The following is a 20,992-nucleotide window of genomic DNA, read 5'->3' as shown; positions in this document are numbered from 1 at the left end:
CCAAAATTATGCAAAGGAGTTGAGAGTGGAATTTTTCTGCTCTGAGCTTTTTTGTGTCTTTGGAACAGAGCAGTTCATAGACATTGGTGGTGGTATAGTAGACATTTAAAATACTGATAGCTATACAAATAAATACTTTCTTGTCAGTTTGCTTTTTCGCACAGAACCACAGAATATTCTAAGTTGGAAGGCACCCACAAGGGTCATCAAGTCCAACTCTTAAACATTTTGTACATTTTCTGTACACTGCCCATTTTGTACAGTTTCTACACTTTGCATTGAGTTACCACTTGATCATTTAATGATATCATTATGTTGATCTGTGTTATTTAGGTATTAGAAAATAATGAATATAAAAAGTCATTGATGAAACTCATAAATTAATGTCATACTTCATATTATGATACGAAAGTTCTGAGATGAAAAGTACACATGTAAACAGAGAGCTGTGTGGCTTTTCCTCTTTTAATAGACATCCATGTGTCTACCTGTTATTCTGATCTCTGTTTTAAGTTAAAGTTTCGATCAGACTGGATAACCGTTCCACTGCAGTTCATCAATGTATATTATTTATGCACTGTACTTCTTAGATTACACTGGAATGTATTCTTTTCATGGGAATATCAAGAGCTATGTAATTGAGGAATAGCATGCAGGTGAATGACCTAGATATTTCACACTATGCAACTGGGAGTAAACAAATGGTTCTTATGTTTTGGTACATTAGCAAAAAGAGGAAATCTTTTTGCTTTCATGAGAATCTTTCATCTAAATCAGGTGAACGGACACATATCAGTATTTATTGCTATTGGATGTAGTGGTTTACACTTGACAGAGTACCATAACAATATTTAATTTAGAACAAATCTGTCTTGGCATTGTCAGGATATTTTACTGCTCTGTGTCATCTTCTGAGTCACTGTCTCACATCAGGAGCTGGTGGCCTGGAAATCCTGAAAGCAATGGCAAGACACGACCTGCACCCGGAAAACAATCATCTAATATGAGTACCAATAAAGTACATTATAAAGTTTTCTTTTAAAATGAAAAGGTAGAATGAAAAATGAAGCTATATCAAACCTTATAACATATTTATGAAGTAAGTAAAAGGGCCAGGAGACCTTGTGCTCATTTATTGATAAGGCCTTTATTGAAAGGATAGCCTAAGGGGGTGGGGGTTCGGGGTTCGCGCCGCCGCCACTCCCAGGTGAGTCAACGTCCCAGAGGAGGGGTAGATGATCTTGTCAGTTACGGCAGGGTTGGGGTCTTCACCCTCAGAGGATACGTCCAAAGACTCCGCTTGTGGCTCGTTGTTCTAAGGGGGTTACTTCGTTCGGACCGCTCTCAGTCATGACGACTGGCTCCAGGGGTGTTGAAGGCTTCCTCTGATTCTTTGAGACTTTCTTATCAAGTAGATGTGGGTAGTTGTGCAGTCCCCACTTTAGCTTGTGGTCTGAGTCCAGTTTTGGTCCACTGCTGGGGTCTGGCAATTAATATGCAATAGGCGCTAGGCCTTCTGGGAATCAGGAAGTCATATTGGGGAGCAGTGGCTGAACTACCCGACGCCGTGAAGGGGACAAAGAGGGTTCAACTTACTAGGTACAAAGGGTTCTAACAAAGGCGTTAACATCAGGGAGAAATACTGAAACTAAAGGAGTACAACTGGAGTGTGGGTTGGGCATAGCGGCAAATACATCATGCAGGGAAGATACGAACAGGGGTAGAAGTAGTGAAAACACTCAAGCGAACTTTTGAACTGCGTAATAAACAGATAAATCATTAAACATACAAACAATTTTGAACTGTGGAATAGACAGACAAATGGTTAAACATACAAACCAATGGTTAAACCCTAGATTCATTCATAACATTTAGATAAATCTGATGGCATAAGGTTTATGTGAATAAGTAAGTAGGAAAAAAAAAGACATTTTGATTTCCTGCTCCCCCTTCCCTGCCATTTCCATGAAGTCATGCAGTGTATTTCAAATAATGTTTTTCAGTGCAAGGTGTGGCTACAATTTCTGCTAAGGAGGATTTTTGCCTTTTTTCTCAAGGAGGAATGGTCAAACTTCAGTGGAAAACTGTGTACCCCTAGGCTAAGTTAGCTTTATGAATAACTTTACAATTGATGAACCTCAACAGTTGTGCATGTTTAGAATGTATGTAGTGCAGGTGCTAAGAAAAAATCTTCTTTGCACTGTTAGAAATAAACTCAACTTTTGATACAATTAAGTGGGGAGAAAGTCTTCAAAGCAAAAGAAAATTATTTTCTTATGGCGAGTCAGCAGTGCCCAGTGCCTGTCTCTCCTCCATGATCTGAACAGAGACACGCTACAACAAAATGGCAACTTTTTATAACCTTTCCCAGCCAGGGGCTGTCCCTGTCCCCTTTCCCTTTGGATGGGTATCAGGAACTTACATTTTCTCCTGCCTTGCCTACTTTTGTGTCCCCTTCCCTCTCATCCTCCTTCCTTTTTGGTCCTCTCTTCAACCCTGCCGCTCTCCCAGCTCAGAGTGTCACCCAGCAGATCAACCAGAACACATCCAAATCATAGATAACAGCAGACAGGGAACCAACAGCTTTCATTCTTTTACTCAATAATCCTTTTTTTGGCTGCAGCAAAGTGTTGTTTCATCTCTCACAGCGTGCGGACTAGAAAATGAGTGGAATACTGTAATTTAGCTGAACAAGTTGTTTGCAAGCTAATGCGGTGGAGGATGGTGGACATAGAAGGGTATATTGGTGCATTATGTCCTTATGGGAAACCATACACACTCTCTTGACTGTTAAGGGGGATTAACTTCCAAAATTAGGGATACTGTATGTTTAATATTGAAAAAAGTGTCAATTCTTGTTTAAAGGAGTTATTCCCTTACTGTATAGTGATTGTTTTTGTTTTATTTGTGTTGTTTTTTGGGTTTTGTACAGGATTTTTTTTTTTTATTGTTATTTCTGTTTCTTTGCTTTGTTTTATTTTGAAATTTTTCCCTCCCAGAAGACTGACACAGCATAGGGACTGCAAGCAAAGATTCCTTTGATTCAAGCCTTTTCAGAGAAAAAAGTAGTTTGAGAAGTTTACATGGCAATCTGAGGAGGATCTTTCTTCCAAAACAAGGGGCAGTAGATTTGTATTTATCTATTTTGCAAGGTCCAGTTTTAATAACTTTGGATGGATTCTTATAGTGTGTTGTCTAATTTTATGACTGAACTTGTATTCTGCACATGCTCTTTGTTAGGTTTTTATCCCATGCAGGAAGTAAAGGCCAGAATTCTCAGCATCAACTGTGACACTTTGAAAGCTTTGAGGGCACAAAGTGAGGTATTGATGCACCATGGGGAATAATTTTAATAAGTATATTTTTCTCTTCAAAATACCTATTGCTACTTTAATGTATGAACTGTATTAACAGTATGAACCTTCAAATCACATTCAGTTTGGATTGTTTAGAGAGGCTCTGTCATTGACAGATTCACAAATTTATGTTTTCCTTGCTTATCTCCAAATCCCACAAAGAGAACTTAAATCTACATTTAGTGATATTTGACATACCTGTTGACTCTTCACACTCTGCATGCTTTTAGGAAGCTAGGCTTTGTTTGAACACCTGGTCCATCCAATTTCCTGCAGCTCCTGATTGCTTTTTCCTCTATTGGTTGACCTGGGTAAGCCTTTAAGGCTACATAATATAGGTCTGGCACAGATAAAGGTTTGGTGTTTTAATGTTTGGTTGAATTGTATAAAGGGTGGTGGAACTCTGAGGGGGAAAGGAAGTATGTCTGTTCTTAAGTGTCATAACACTTAATCCGATTCACTTGACCCTGTGAGTTTTTTGGTTTTTTTTTTTTTTCTTCAAAAAGCATGGAAGGGATCCTCTCATGAGCTTCCTCCACTCTGGTCAGGAGCTGGGTAAGCCTTCATAGATGCATTAAGTCAGAGGATCTGTCCCATTGAAAATTGTGCTGTGAATCATGGCCAAGACACTTTCAGGTCACTTCTAAGTGACCTGGTAACCATCTCTCACTTGCAGAATGATTTAGTGTGTTTCAAGTCCCTGGACAGGCCAATAAAAAGATGAAAGTGCAGTTGTGTGGGTAATGAAGTCAGGCTAAAAAATGCAATGATATGGTTCTGTTGCTTACTATGTTTTCCTTTTCTCTCCTCTTCCTCTCTTACAGCTATGTGTGTAGTGCTCCTTGATGGGTGGTGAACAGGTTCATCACACAATTACGGATAAAAAAGGTTAGAATCTCTGTTGAACTAGTTAACTTTATTTTGAGGCTAGATATTTAATTCAGCTGAATGTCTTACTAAATATTCTGAAATGCTTTAAATAGTGAAACTAGCCAAAGCTTGGCAAAGTGTTTGTTAGAGTGTAATTTATTTTTCTTGATTTTGACCAATTGGCAAACAAACCTCTAACCTAATGGCTAAATTTAGCAAAATTCCATTTTATTACGGTGGAGCAGAGTTTTTTTTGATCCTATGAGCCTTTGATTTGCTAGTCTTTGATTATTTTTTCCTTAATTTCTTTTCCTCTGGTTAATGAATTGATTTCAATGAGTTTTTTAAGGGGCTGTGTTTGATTTGCATTTTTTTGTGTCAGTGGAAATTTTGATGCCCAAATCCTATATACTGCTTGTGTCTAACAGGAAAAAATAATTATCTCTGTTTGAGATTTGGGTTATTGGTGATGTTGGCCATCAATCTTAATAATATAACTCCAATTTTTGCACAATTTTAATAAAAGGAATACATTCAGTCTCTTGGAATGGTTGCAAAACCAATTACAGAAATGTCAGAATTTCCACAGGAAGGTAACCTTCCTCTTAGCAGTATCATGTGAACAAAACAAACTGATAGTGATTAAAGTGTCAGGATATAATTGCATTTTCTTTCAAATAAACCATCAACTCTCAATAAATAATTAAAACAAGTCATGTTCCTCAAGATGCTGCAGTTGAGTATCTTTTATTATAAAGTGCTAGGAGCTATTATTAGATTTTTTTTTAACTGATATTTTTTTTCTTAATGTCAGATTTTATTACTTTGCTGTTCTTTGGGGTATATTTTCTTTTCCTCAGGTTTACTGGGAGAGCATAACTTGTGTCACAAGCTGTAATGAGATATACTCTCCAAGATGGTTTTACAAGGAACATGTGAATGTAGACTTAGGAATGGTAAGTAAATTTTAAAATCAGTGTCCCAAGAGCTATAAGATATCTATGTAAAGCTTTGACATATACATTAAAGAGTGTCTTTCTCCTTTTTTTTTTCATTATTTTCTCTAGCTAATTGCTTACTCCCTGCTGTCTTAATAAGACATTCAGTTTTAATAAACCACATAAAACCCAGAGGGACAAGGGAGCCATGAGAGTGGCCTGTGTCAGTCTGCTTACTGGTGATGATGAAATATGAACTAGATAAAGGTTATTGACTTGAAGAATCCAGGGATATTTTGTGGGACAGGCTGTGATGTTCTTAAACTTCTGACTACCTTATTAAACATAGTAAATCATGTACCAGAGTGTTGTTTTATTGTTTTTCAGGATAGAAACAGAGATTTTAAAATGTGATATTCATATTTTTCTCTTAAGCTTCCTGGGTTTTTTGGGCTAGGGCTTTGGTTTTTTTTTTTTGGTCTTATCTAAGCTGGTTTCACAATCTTATCTGTAAAGGCCAGAAACTGTTGAAAAGATAATTTTTTATCTCCAGAAACTGAAGTTTAAACATGAACCTTAATTTTTCATTTGCCTAATTAAAATCTGTCATCCAATTAAATCTCCAAAACAAGTATAAATTAAATGAAAACTGAGTAAAATATTCTGTAAGACAAATAATTAGCAAATCTTGTTGCTAGTATGAAGAAGCACATAAGTTTCTTTGAGGTTTCAAACTAACCAAAGGTTAGACTATGCTAGACGAATTTTAATACAAATTTTAAATGGGAGTTGAACTAATACTTGGATTTATAAAGGTGTGTAAGGAAAAAAGAACCAAAAGTTGTTCCAGCTTTTGGTATTTTTGTAAAGGTGTACATACGGAATTTATAGATTCTTAAGCCTAGGGTGCAGTGGTCTTGTATAAATGAAACAAACATTTAAAAACAAATGGGGCAAATGTGTTCAAAAACCTCCCTGTGGATGAAGGCTGTTGCCTTCCTTTTCTAAACCACAACTTAATTTTGCATTCTCACACTAGTACTTTATCTTTGTTTGTGTGTCTCTTTGTATCCAGTGGGATAAACTTGATGTTCTCCTTAGAAACTCTTCTTTCATTAAGTTTTAGGAAAGTAGATGGATGCTAGTGATCAATGCACAGCATGTGATACCAATCACTCTTCTTCTTTTAAATCCCTTTTTTGATGTAGAAGAGTAGTAACACCTGCTGTTCTAAGCATGACAGATTTGTTCCTCTTGAGTGTAAAGTTTTGCTGAACATTCATGGTTTACTAAAACTAGCAAAGTTTTCACGTTAATAGCTAATGTTATCCTCATAAGTCACCCCAAAGACTTGACTTCATCTCTTGGAGCTGATTTCATTGTTAAAAAAAAAACCAATTTGATCATTTGATGAGTTGTTGGACTCTACAACTACATGTTCTAGTCTGCCTGTAGTTCTGTACTTTCATATGAAGCCTTATAAATGGTTTGAGCATTGCAGCAATGAAGCTTGAAGCTTAAAGAAAATACCCTGTTCTTGTCTACAGAGTTGTTTCAGCAGGATGAATGTCTGTGATTCACTTGCACAAAACTGTTTTCCAGGTCTTCATTATCCTTGAAACAAATTACAGAAACAGACAGAACTCAACCAATCAGCAGCTGTTTTCCCAAGTACTGATCTTACCTTGATCAAATCCCAGCTCTGTACAGCAGGCTGTGTAACTGGAAGTGCCTTGCAGTATGCCCTGCAGGTCTGCTAATGAAATCTAATTCCCACTGTGGAACAGATGACAGTATCCTTCAGAACATAAATATTCCTCAGAAGATTTAATTTATCCCATATTGGAGCTTTTGGGAACTAGGCAAAGAGGAGCCGAAATAAGGTCCTAAATAGTACAAGCATGTTCTTGATGATTTTAATTCACTTTTGCTAAACCCAAGTAATCTTGAGTGTCACTACAGTGGGATGCTATTGCAGTTGGCACACAACAGCATCTGCATTGCAGACCTCTTGCCACATGTATATTCTTCCCATCTGCCCTCCTCTACTAATGCTTCCTGCTGAGAGCTTTTCTTTTTCTACCTTTTCCTCTTTTTTTTTTGTGCTCTTCCTACTGGATCCTACTTTTGTCTGCCTTTCCTCCTCTGACCCCATCTTCCACAGCCTCTTGCTTTTTTTTTCCTCCAGATTAACAGTTCTTGTTGCACCTTTAACCACCATAATTCTCTATCAATTTCAAGGAAATTTATCATTATTATTATGAGCCCTATGAAACTCCTTTTATTATGAACCCCCTTTTCTTTCTTTCTTTTCCCCAGAAAGCAACCTCATTTTTTTGATTTTTAGAATATATATACCCATCAATATATTTGTCTTCAAATAAAGTGTCTCTAACAAGAAATAGGCTTATTAATTCAATTTAATGCTGTGAGGAACTAAGTATCTGCATAATGATATTGGATAAAATACATCCTTTTAACTGCTTCTGTTTTTTTCCTAGACTGTTTACAGTTAGTAGGTGTTGTTGTAAAGGAGCATTTGCCTGATCATGGCATACAAGAGCAGCTGTGAATACATCAAATACTGATTTATATTTTGAGCAGTTATGGCTGAAATGTGAAAAAAAAAAAAGGTTTAAAATGTTGGAGTTTTCAGAAATTTTCCATTGATTGAACAAGTTCTCTTGATGACCTGTCTGATATGAAGTTGTGATTAAAGTCGAAGAGAGATTTGAGCTCTTCTGGCTCTTGTCTGTAAGGGGGGGAAAACTGTTGGGAGCTTTGTGTTTCTGTTGGGAATAAGAGCTGGAGTTCTTTCGGTGATCTTGTTTTCCCTTGTAGCAGGAGAGAGCAGAGATTGATCAGCTCAGAGCCTAGTGAGATATCTAGTAGGAAACTCTCTTTCCATTTCCTTGGAAATGTCTTCAACCACCTGCCAGGGCAGAAATTTGAACTAGAGGTTCAGGCATAAACTGAAAGAGTATTTTTCAAATTTTATCATCTCAACAAGAAAAAAGATTAGATAACAGCCACATGAAGTAAAAGATTGTTGTTATCTCTTTTTTTACTGTGATATAGTAGCTCTTACCTGTTCTAGAAATCATTGGAGTTTGTAATTTTTTCCTGACATGAAGTAGTGTGCCAATTCTTACTTGACTGGGCTAAATTTCTGAAGTGTTTGGTTATTTTTGGTGTTTCTAGGTGAATGGTTCTTTGGGTGCAAATGGGTGCTAATTGAAAAGATCTGTACTAAATTATAAACTGCCTAAATGTGAAATGTAAGAGTAAGATTTTAAACCCTTTGTTATCTGGTAGGTTGGGTATTGAAATTGTTCTCTTCATGAGTAGGCTTTGAGCCTATTAACTTTTTTTTTTTTTAAAGAATATAACACTAATTGTACCTCTAGTATTCTTTCATAAAGAAGCCAGCAGTGAGACTGTTTGGAAAGTTTACACTTTTGATCATGATGTTTTAATTGCCTTCTGCCCCAGGACTCTATGAGTGTCTCCTTATAGTGAAACAAATGCAGGGATCACAGGGTCAGTGAGAAAGCAAAATGGAGCAAGGCATTTGCCTCTGAAGTTGAGGAAAAAAAAAAAAAAAACAACCCTAGCAAAACCCAAATAAATTAAAAGAAAGTGCCTCCAAGTAACTAACAAGAAAAAGCCAAACCCCTCAGCTCACCAGATTTAAAATCTGCAAACAAAACAAATAGGAGATGGGCATCTGATTTTTCTTATTTTCACAGGACCTAAATTTTCAATTTGCAGGAATTATGTTTGTCCTAACAGGTCATGTGTGTAACTAGATTAACTGAAAAGATTAATATAAGTGAAAACAAAAAAGGCAACTCTTAACTCTTGGACTAGGCAATTATATATTTCATCATTTTTTGGACTGGCTTGAAATCCATGAATTTGGCAAACTCCAAAAATCTAGTGGATTTTTATGCCTGCTTTTCATCATGTCAATCCTCTTTTCCTCTACCTGTTTTTTTATCAGCTGTATGTAATTTCACACACATACACAGGTTTCTGCTCCAACGTTCAGAGATTTTAGACTCTTTCTGAAGATGTGGATGTACAGGAACTTTGAAGGCTTGCACCACATAAAAAGAGGTGCAGTTCTATTACTGATGCTGATTTTTTTTTCTGAGTGACTTTTTTTTTTTTGTACCAAATTGACTCCTTTCTGTGACTCTGCTATGTGAATTTATACTTTTTAAACAATTTATCCCCTTCTGAACTTGTGCGAATGCCTAAAAGGATTTTCAGAAAGCTTTCTTTCAAAATTTGCAGCCTTTCTCTCTGTATTTACATTGTTTATTGTCAGTTTAAGGACGCTTTCTAAACCAATGTGTGTTGTAGCATCACATACATGATCTGCAAGGAGGATCAAACTCTTTATCTGAGTGTACATATCTAACTGAAGTGTTTTAAACTGAAAGGCTGAATTAAAATATTTGGAACCCTCTCCATGTAAATATATAATGATTTTATGAGTTACTAGTCTCTGCCACAATAAATCAGTTCTTAATAAGAACTTAAATAATCATGGCTCGGAGACAGTTTATTCACTCTTGAAAATTAGCTGACAAGCCTTCAAGGCATGTATTTGTCTTTGCCTAGTTCATCATTGGAACACATTTCTGCATCCAATCCTACATATTTTTATCAATCTAGCAGAACACCCAAGCTGTAATTTTTATCTATGAACACTCTCTCCTTTTCCCCTGCTCCATCTGACAATTATCACACCTACTGACATGTAATTGTACTGGCTTCATGGCTGTGATTAAGTTCATGATTTAAGAAGACTTCCACTGAAATCTCCTTACTCTTGACATCTGATATGCAGTTTTTGTGGTTTGGTTCTTGTTCCCAATCAAGATGCTGCATGACTGCTGGTAATGGCTTGCAGTGGTCCAGGGACAGACACTTCTCCAGGGGAATTGTGTACTGTGTTGAGGATTTGTGTGGCTGGGGTCAGACTAATAGCTTGTCCTTCAGCTTATTATTTGTAGAAAAGGTTTCTCAACCTGGAAGAAATCACAAGAAACTCTAGTAATGACAAATGATTTCTGGAATGACAAAATTGTCATGACATCTTCTGTAGTGGCTGAAGAAGTAAAATGTGTGTTCTGATAATCCTGAAGTGATGCTTAGGTACACTTCTCTTTTAATATTTCCTGGGTGGAAAACTTAGGAAGTGTTGAAACCAACAGTATTCCTGTTGCCAGTTACTTTGGCTGCCAACTCCAGTGCAGATTCTCTGAATAGACATAACAAACGGTACAGGATGTAAGTGATTTCCAGCAGAGAGCAACTTACAGAGGTTCCTGCAGAATCAATTACCAAAATCCCATACCAAATGTGGTAACAGCTTCAAGAGCTCTTCTAAGCTGGAAGCCATTCTCATCTGCTATCTCATGGCTTTGCTTTACAGTGTTTTACACATTTTAGAGATGCTGTTAACTGCAGCTAGGAATATAATGCTGTAGTTTTGATTTGAGACACTGTTGAAGCAATACTCTCTCCTGTTACATTAATCATAGCACAGTAGCAGGGTTCTACTGAGAGAAAAATCTGTGTATATTCTTTACCTCTACATTATAGATATGTACATTAAATTTAGACTGATTGTGGACACAATCATGGTACACTTACACAAGTAGTGTGTAGTCATTCTAGTAATCTTACCTGAGTGGCCGCACTCTATTCCTTGGTGTTCTGAAATGATGTTTGCTTCCTTGCAGAAAAACTTACTATAAATTATGTATTATTTATACTTGCAGCCATTCCTTATTGAAAATCTTTGTTTTAGCAGTTAAAATGATCTTATTGTGAAAAAGGATTTTGCTGTAATAATGATTTGCTTGCATGAAAACACTTCAAACATCTTATTAAAAAACCATTACAGTTCAAGAGCGCTTTGACCCAACAAGCTATTTAATAATGTTAAAGGGCACGGCATCTTTGGTTTAGGAATAAAGAAAAACAGTCTGGTACACAGCGATAAAAAGGAGATGTTCAATTCAAATTTGCACTCATGTTGTTTAAGAGTTGAAAGTTTATATCATGGTATTGTGTTTTAACATTTTACTTCCTATTAGTATATGAAATATTTTTCAGGTTTATACTCATGTGACAATGTTACATTTTTCTTTTTTTTCTTTTATCCTCAATAGTTTATTCCTAAATGGTCAGGTAAAAAAACTTAACAATTGTTTCACTGGTTTGTTTTCCTCTATTTATTTCACCTTCCTGAGCTTGGAGAACTCCTTTCAACATGGCAACTAGTGTCCAACATAATATTTACTTAAATAGCATCAAATCTACAGATAAATACACTGCTTAATTAACTCACCATAGTCAGTATTTTAATAGAAAGTTAAAAGAATTTGTATCTTCAGAGGCTACTGTTGCCTTTAACTTTTCTTGATGATTAGAATATCCAAGTCAATATTGCTCAATTAATTTTAGTAATAGGCTCAGTGGTCTGGAAGCAGTACCTTTTTGTTTATTTATTTAGGTCATGCTCATATGTAGATAAAATTCTTGAACCTACAGCAGCTCTTGGCAGTTTGAAAATTAGTATTAATTAAGTTCTTTTCTTATATTCCTTCAAGGTAGAGTGCAGTTGATGATTTATCATGGAAATGCAATAAATCCTGAAGCTATTTCATAAACATAGTAATTTAACCTGAATTAAATGCTTCATCAATGGAGACAAATTAATTCTTTAAAGCCCCATTATTTGTGTTTGGAAATACTTCAGAATTCTTATGTATGCATTTGTACTTCTGGGAAGTAGAGAATCAGAAGTGGTACGAGTAGACCTTATGCACATTTACGGAAATGGATGTGTCTACTAACCTAGTCCTGCAACTGGGGAATCAGGGACTGATATAATGCCAGTATTCTGCGTATTTTAATATTTTTCTCCCTTCTTAAATCTGCATGTTCTTTATATTGAACATTTTGCTGGAACTGAGAAGAGAATTTTTCAATTTGATGTGATTTATTGGAGTCATTTGCACAGGACTGTAATAATACCACTGAATGTATTTTCCCCAAAGTGTGTAAGAACAGTAGTTACCTGTTGTAGAGTTTAATTGAATGCTTAATTTATTCTTCAGAAAGCAGTTTGTTCTCTCCAGAGAACTACTGGTTGAAGATATAAAAGTAATGTTTTTTCCTCTCATCTTGGATAACAAAGGCACCGTGGCTGTTCAGATGGGAACAGCTGTTCCTATCTTTTCAAAGTCTGAACTATGCTCCTTTTTTTTTTTCCTGGGAGGAAGAAGAAAAAAAGATCCTGATCGCTTCATGATATTGACCACTCAGGGTTCTTATGCCAAGGGAGTATTTTCTGCATTTAGGAAATGCGTACTGAAAGATGTACTTAATAACTTTGATATCACAGTCTTTGCACACAAAAATGCAACAACAAGAATCTGAAATCTGGCCCTAGAGAATGTGATCTTGTGCAAACTGACACTGTTTTAGATGTTTCCAGACTGTCAGTGTTCTCAAAGCAAGCCTGTTCCAATTCATTGAGCAGAATGGCATGTGAGCAGAATTTCAGCTGTTCTCAGAAATCTGTGTATCACTTTACACCTCATCCTCTAACTCTGGAGTAGCTGAGAACTCCTGCTACTCTGTGTACTTGTGTTTTGGAGAGAGCGAACTAAAATATAGTGGGTTTTTTTCCTTCACAATTTTTGATGTGAGATAGAAATGGAGTAGGCACACAGTTTGTGGTAACTGGGAGTGGGGCTGCAGCAGAGCCTCATCCCCAGTGGGTACAGCTGTGAGAAGCAGCTGAGCAGCATTGACAGCAATGAGCCATGGAGTGCCCAGGTGCACTGACCAACCTCCAAAGGGAACAGAAGGCACACAGGTGCAATGCATCAACATGAGGGGTATGAAAGGCTGGGCTGAAGGACAAGGAGGGTAGACGCTTGCAGCCTTCTGAAGGGGTATGATGTTGCTCTGGGTGGGTAGATGCCTGAAGCCTTCTGATGAGGTATGGTGTTACTCTGTATGGGTGAATGCTTAAAGCCTTTGGAAATTGTGTGATGATACTCTGTGTGTTATGGCTATCTTGGCTGTAGCATTTGACAAAATGGTTATTTTCCTTCAACTGTTTTTACTGAGCTAGTATGGACTGTGAAGCTCAAAATGCAAAAAAAATGACCTGAATCTACAATCCAAAATTTTACTTGCTGCCATTTAAAGCAGATTATTCTGCTGGCATGGACAGACCTGATATTAATTTAATACAACTTAGAATATTTGACTCCTAGCTAAATGTACCTCTTTCTCTCTCTTATTGGTTTGATGAGTGTACAAAAAGATGAGTTTAAGGTGACTCTTTGGTAGCAATTATGAATGGAACAGAATCTTTTCTGTGACAGAATAATGAATGATGACAAGAGTTATTTTGGGACTTTCCAGTAAAATGTAAAACATGGAGTGCTGTCTTTTCACTTGAGTTCATTGTGTTTTCTAGCACTTCACTGAAACTTCTAATACTGATAATATGGCTGCCACAACTTTTAAATGTGAAACTGGAGTTTGAAAGGGCTGGTCAGGGTTTGTGATGCTACTTAGGTGTTTCTGATGAAGATTTGTTCTCTGCCCCCCGACTGATCTAAGTGTAAATGAGTGAGGCAAGGTAGAGGGAACTAGAAGAGCGGAGACTAGATTGTGATGGCAAATATGTGACAACCCATTAAATAATGACAAAGTTTATCCCAACTTATGGGAGCTATTATCAGCTAGGTAGCTACTTCTAGACAATTTGATGCTGTTGCCTCATGTTCCCAGTGGGCTGTGCTGGCTCAGTTTCTTGAAAGTCACATTTGAGTTGTCAACATATATGGCTGGAGTGCCTTTGGGGTTTGGGTGCAGTAGCAGAGTGGTTTTTTGCATGATTTTACAGCATAAGTGCTCAAGAGTCAAACCTCCTCTGATCTTTGGCTTAATAAACCAAAGAACAAAGACCCTTTTGTCTCTGACAGCAATATGAAGGATACTTCTATCATCGTCATGTATGCTAATATCTCTTAAGTGACAAGTCCCATAGTTGTAACTTGTTTTGCATGATGTAGTATGAAAAAAATTAAATAAAAACAACAGTCGTGCCACAGTTATTTGGATCAGATATTGTTAATGCCTTGAAATACTATATTTTGATAATAAAATTATATCTCTTTGCATGAAGAGTGAATTGAAAACTACATTAAAAATCCTTTTTTTTCTGTGGGGACTGGAAATAGTGTGAAGTTCTTGGAATTAATTTAAATAACTGCTTTTCAGAGACAAAATTCATCTAACCTTTATATGTGTTGTCTTTTTATCATTTGCAAAGATAAATTGCCATTATAATAATTTTTTTTGACAGCTGTAACAACTAGGATAACTTGTATCTAGAATGATTTGTAAATAATGGAGAAATTAATGGAACACAGGGACCTGTGATGTACAGCAGAGATACAAAGACTTAGAGAAACAGATCTCTCTGATATGTCAGGAAAGGTATACCAGATATCAAGACAATTGAAAAATCTGGTCTGGAATTTTATTTATAGGGTGTGCAGATTTGGAACTATTTGAGATGGAAATGGAGATGAACTAGGCTAAATTTAATTCCTTTCTCTTTGTAAACTGCTGCTTTTAAAGTAGATTTTCTGTTTATTATTGGTGGTTTTTCAACATAGACTTTTAAAAGCAATCCACAGGAATTGCATGCCAGATTCTAATTTATTTCAGAGATATGAGCATCTTACTACTTTAGTAGCCTTTGAACTTTCCAACCTTTGTGTATGCTTTTGAGAATCGTGGGTTAGCAGCTGCTTAGTTTAAGAGTGTTTTCTGTTCACACTGGTTATCTTAGTAGGACATGACACATTTATACTAATAACTAATAAGAGAAAAATGTTTTATTTTCAATTTTGAAAGAAGAAAATGCATAGATCTTGCCTAAGGGGTTTTACAAACTGCCAGGGCTTTTGTGAAGTTAAATGGGTCAAAGGAAATGCATGTGTTTTAAGAATCTGATAACTTAATCTGATTTCTTTCTTTGGATTTCTCTCCAAGAGAAGTCTTCTCTGGGCTGAGGATTTTGAAAGATGCGGAATTTTAAGTGGATCCATTTGGCTATGTGTAGCTTATAGCTGCCAACTGTAGCACCAGCAAGTACTATATGTTCTCTTAATTTCTACCTGTTCCCCCTTGAAATTGACTCTCTTCTTTTGGAGGTACTGGGGAAGCTGGAAATGACCCAAAGCTGTATGTAATTCTACTGGGATCTTGGGTTTAAATAGTATCACATTTATTGAGAGTGTGTATGAATGTATACATTTGTTCCTCAGTTTTTGCTTGTATCCCATGGTGCTACGTATGGCTATTTCCAGACAGTGAACAGTGAAGTATTTAGAAGTGGTTTTAAACTGCATCCTGAATTTTTTGGTCTACTGCAGCTGTTAATACCTATATGACTTTATTCCCATCAGACTTCACAACCCTTTGCCTCCTGCTCCTCCACTTGTGGTTTGCTGGGTGCCTTGTGGTCCTGCTGCTGCATGGGGGGAAAGAACATGAGGCAGCAGTGCCTTGCCTGGTATCCACAAGTGGAGACAGAGGATCCTTACCTGTGACAGTTGATTAAAAAAGTGGCAGTTTCTCCAATCTGAACAAAATTTCTGTCCTGACTGTCACTGTTAATATCAAAGCCTCTTCAGATTGGTGGCTGCTTGTTTTTTGCTCCTTTGCAGTTTAGGTCGCCACCTCAGAGACTCCCAAAGAAATCCTTACTAATTTACTTATTAATTAGCGCAGATGCTAGTGATATATCTCCTTTTTCTTTACTTATTGTTAACCTCAGAAGTGTGTTCTTCTTTCCTTGGGACTTTTCTACTGCTTTCTTCCCCCTCCTTTGTGTACTCTCCATTGTTACACATTTGGTTATTTACAGATCCTGCATTTAGCATCCTAGTTATTTTAATAATACCTTTTTTGCATGTGCCATAAAATACCCTTTTTTTTGGTCCAAGAACAAATTGTTGTGCTGCGTCTGCTGTGCATTTTCTCCCTTCAGACCTCTTTTTAATTTTCATTTGCTATTTCATCTGTGCCCATGTTGTCATCCTTTACCACGGAACAGTGAATGTTCTTCCTTTTATTTAAGGTGCCTCTCCCTTTTGGGCCCTTTTTTTTTTTTTTTTTTTTTTTTTTTTTCCAGAAATTTCTGGCTTCTGTTTCTGGGCTTAAAACTCAAACCAGTGGATGGATGGGTAGGTCAGAAGTCAGTGTACATTGCAAGTAAAGATAAAGTATCATCTGCCCACCCATATGCCAAATCTTAGTGTGAAGTCTGAAAATGCCTTGAAGGCCATTAGTTTAATAAAAAGATGTTCATGGTAATTTATTCCAATGTACAGGGCAGAAAACACTAAAATGACCAAAACACATTAACAGGCTAAACTGGCACATGTGCTTCACTAACATCTCTCTGTTGCCTTCCTAGGTTTCAATGTTTAGTAAGTCTCCAATCTCTTAAGCAGGAATGAAACTTGGTGAGAACAGCCCCAGTAATTTAATTTCCAATAAACAGGAATTAGTTTTTTTGATTAAAGAATAGTAATTGGCTTTTGTATGTTAACAGTATGGCTTGGGGCAGTTTTGCAATAGCCGTCGAAGCGCTTGCAAAAAACCCACAAAAAACTGAAAAAACAAAAAAAAACCCAACCAAACAAAAACTCAGGCAACTGACACACCAAAAAAAAAAAAAAAAAACCCTAATAACACTGTTGTTTTCAACAAATGCAGTTACTGTATTTCTTAATTAATTTTTAGTGAGCTGTCAATAAATATTAGTCCATTAAATGCAGAATTTAATTAGCTGGATTATGATTTATGTGATTTCTGACTTGCTTGCTATTTACAATTTCTAGTAAATGTTGCCCTTGGCAAAATAAACATACTTAATTTATAGCCAGTGGGTGAGCAATTATTTTTGATCTTGGTGACACTAAATGTCACTAAAATTCTGTCTGTTTTAAGAGTACAAATGCACTGTTCCGTTGCCAGGGCTTGCAAATGTTTGTGTTGGTTTTGGCTGCAGTAGAGTTAATTTTCTTTGCAGTGTCTGGTATGGGACTGTGTTTTGTATTCATGCTGTAAACTGTGTTGATGATTTAGGGATGTTTCTGCTGTTGCTGAGCAGTGCTCTTGACCAGAGTCAAGACCTTTTCTGCTCCTCAGACTGCCTTAACAGTGACAAGGTTGGGTGTGCATAAGAATTTGGAAGGGGACAGAACTCTTTTTACTCTTTATATTTGAAGGACTTTGATGGAGAAAAATACAGAACTGAAGGAAAAGGGATAAAAGCTATTACAGACTGTTATGGAATGAGAAGTCCAAGGGGAGTGTATTTTTGCCCCCAGTTTTTCAGGTATCATCAATTGAGTCCTATTGTCCCAGCTAAGCTCTTTTCATCCCACAGTATCTCTGATCAGGATCTGTTTGTAGTTCCTTTTCAGTCCTTGTGCTGGATGCAAGTTGACTCTGTAAGGGACAGTGTTTTGTGGCACTCTTGCGTGCTCTGCTCATTTAGATACACGCAGTCTTTCAGTGAGATGTGTAAAAGTGGAGCTGTGCAAAGCCTGGTGATAGTGAAGGGGACCAGAATGTAACTGCACTGTTTTGACATTAGCCTGTAATTTGCTTGTCTGCCACATGCACCAGTAAAGTGCTACCTGCAAGAAATGCATAGTTTTGTTACCTGGCTGGCATTCAGGAAAGCATATCTGTCATTTGAGACAGTAGTGAAAGTATGCTTTTAATGTGTATCCATAATTAGAGGTGAGTGATTTTCTTCTAGCCTTTAATTAAAAAAGGTGTTATTCCAAATAGTCCCAAGTCTGCTAGCAGAGCAATTAAAATTCAGTTCTAAACTAAATGCAGGGTCAAAATGAAAATTAGAGAGGTTTTAATTTGTCATTATGAAAATAGTTGTTTCATAAGTCTGGTAAAACTTGCAGTGTTTTATTCACTGAGAGGCCAAATCACAGATCTTTTCTGTAGTACCATCTGTGAAGTATGTTGAAATCACTTTGTGAGAGGTAGCAGATAATTTTGTACAATTTTTACTAAAAATTATGAGACACAGAAATATAAAAAAAACCCAGAAGAGCAAGTAAAATCTGTCCACTTGTTTGGAATTATGAAGGAAAAACTTATTAGCTGCATCATAAACTACTATGTGGATGCTTATGAAAAGGATAAAATAAATAAGGTAACAGACATAAGTGTCCCTGGATCTTCATTTTACAAGACACTCAAAGAAAATTGAACTGCTACCTTGATAGGTTTATTTGTTATGATCATTCATGAATGAGCCCTCCTCTCCTGGGAAGATTTTTATAATACCTAAAAGTGAGAGCTTGACTAACTGCATGTGGCTTAGGACTGTGTCATGAATGAATGCTGACAGAGGGATTCTGGCACTGTGGAGTCAGATAAACTAGAAAGGCATGTATATGGATGTATACACTTAGATGAGCTGGGAATTATTCTAGGCAAACTGTTTGCAGATAATATTATGAAAGCCCTGGACCTTGTGTAAATAAGGCATTTAGTAAGTTAGTTGATGCAGAACAGATGTTTATTTGGACAGAAGGACGATATATGTAAAGCATATTAGGCAGGCACGAGCTTTGGAAATCCATTTGACAATGATGAGGACTAGAACTGGTCTGAGGGACTGGGCTTGTAAGCTGCAGAATGAGATGTAGGTTGGTATGCAGATTGAGCTCTGGGTGGGAGCCCCTGACGAGAGGCAAGGAACCTTATACCTTTGGGATAACAAAGGGCAGGAACCTGTTATACCTTTGGGATAACAAAGGGCAGGAAAGATGGGTAACACCAGCCAAGGGAGTGGACACTGCGAGACACAGCAGGAGTCAGGAATTCCCCACATTTTGGATAATAAAAGGAGAGGAATATGGATGACTTCAGCAAGGTGAATGAACACAGAGGGGGCAGGAGTTGAGGTCTGAGAAGGAAGGGTGAGACCTGTGCATGGGGAGACTGAGGAGGTATAAAAGCCCAGGGGTTCCTGTGTTGGGGGTCCTTCTTTGGAGGCACCAGCTCAAGCTTTTTCTCTATTACTGCCCTGTGAATAAACTGCTGTGCAGGTCTGGCTGTGAGTCAGGTGTGCAGAGAGTCAAATGGGCACCAGTTGTGCCACGGAATCTGTCTGCAGTGAAGAGGCCTCGGTCCCAGCAGTGACAGTCTCTGGCAATAGTAGTATGACTGTCAGAGGGTCTCTGAATAGTCAGGCTGGAAACTTTCCTTAAAAACAAACTGATATGAGTATAAATGCAGAAATTAGGAGAAAATGGATATTTTCCTTATGTGCAAATTTATTGCTGAAAAGATTGGCTTGGAAAAATGAGCAATGGAAGACAGAAGCAAGAGAGAAGCTGGGACAACAGAGAAGGGCGATGGAAATCTATATACTTAGTTTGTACATTTTGTATTAATATGTTGCTGGTTATGACTGTATCTGGTAAGATCTGAACATGTACTATCAGATATCTTATTTATAGATGAAATCTGTTTGAATGCTTTAAAGAAGCCTATAAGAAGTGAATCATAATAACTCTTGAACTGAATGGCAATAACCCATTTATTTGTAGTTTTGTTTATTGGACTGTTTTAAGAGTGCTCCTCTGCATTGTGCTGTGTTACTCAAATTTGGAAAGTAACATCACTTCTCTGTTCAATAGTATGGATTCTCTTTATGTGTTTAGTAAAGGTGAAAGGTCACCAATCCCATGCTGTCTTTTGGGTTTATAATTTTGATTGATGTTTTTGTATTTTACTACATTTTTCATAACTGAGACTTTTTTGTCCTTCGTAAGTTGACTTTCATTCTGTTACTTCTCATGACTTCCTCCACTGATTTCTAACATATTCCACATATATTTGATTATGTTGAATTTTAGATGGTCAGATATAGTTTGAAAAGAAATAGACACAACCCTAGTTCTTCCTTTGATTAGACATGTGCCTGCCTTTCTGATAAGGTAATAATTTCAAAATCTGCTTTGCTCTTAAATAGCTTTGTTACATTGTGATTAATAAAGGCTGGAGAATAAGTTCCATCTTAGATGGTGAATTATCAAAGTAATTTTGCAGCACTAACAAACTTGCACTACCTAAGTGAGAAAATCAGGTGAATGTCATCAAAATGTTACCTGTAAAGAATATATTTATTCTGAACTCACTGTGTGCAGAGATGAAGCCTTAGATGGGAACAGCTTCCATTTCCTAGTTCAGTAGACTAAAACTCAGCTTGCTTTGTGTTTTCCTTTTTTTTCTGGAAGGGCAAGTATTTTATCTAACTGGAGTGTGTCATTGCAGTCAAAAGAGTTGGAATATCTGGCCCTCTTGTGCCTGTTCCTGTGTGCTTTTACAGGCACTGGAATAAGTTGGTGTATCAGATCTTCTCTGCCTGCCTACACTGTACCATTTTGTGTACAAAAACTATTATCTCTCTTTAAAATTGAAAGACAATAAACTTCAGAGACTTGGCTTCCTTGTAGTGTAGAAGGATCCTATAGAGAAATTAAAATATAAAGCATCTCAAGACTGTTTTCTCAGGGTTTTCTAATTGGAGGATGGATGAGCTGAGGCAGATGTCAGGAGAAGTGTGTTTTACACCTCAAAAACTGTCACAGCAGAAGTGCTAGCCTGTGGTTCAGTCATGGAGTATGAAGATGGCAGATGGTACCGTAACAGAGATATGTCAGAACA

The 20,992-nt window shown here is 37.0% G+C and overlaps 1 long non-coding RNA gene across 1 annotated transcript in view; it reads left to right on the top strand.

Annotated features, from left to right (window-relative positions):
* The first annotated feature begins 1,540 nt into the window (after positions 1–1,540).
* Positions 1,541–20,992, top strand: part of LOC128787355 (uncharacterized) — a 148,870-nt gene continuing 129,418 nt past the window's right edge. Inside the window, exons 1-3 of the long non-coding RNA XR_008430699.1 lie at positions 1,541–1,599; positions 4,181–4,244; positions 5,087–5,182. This is a non-coding gene — a long non-coding RNA (uncharacterized LOC128787355). The remainder of the gene's footprint in view (positions 1,600–4,180; positions 4,245–5,086; positions 5,183–20,992) is intronic.

This window comes from Vidua chalybeata, chromosome 4 (genome assembly GCF_026979565.1).
Source record: "Vidua chalybeata isolate OUT-0048 chromosome 4, bVidCha1 merged haplotype, whole genome shotgun sequence".
Lineage (NCBI taxonomy): Eukaryota > Metazoa > Chordata > Aves > Passeriformes > Viduidae > Vidua > Vidua chalybeata.
This window is presented reverse-complemented; position numbering and strand designations above follow the sequence as displayed.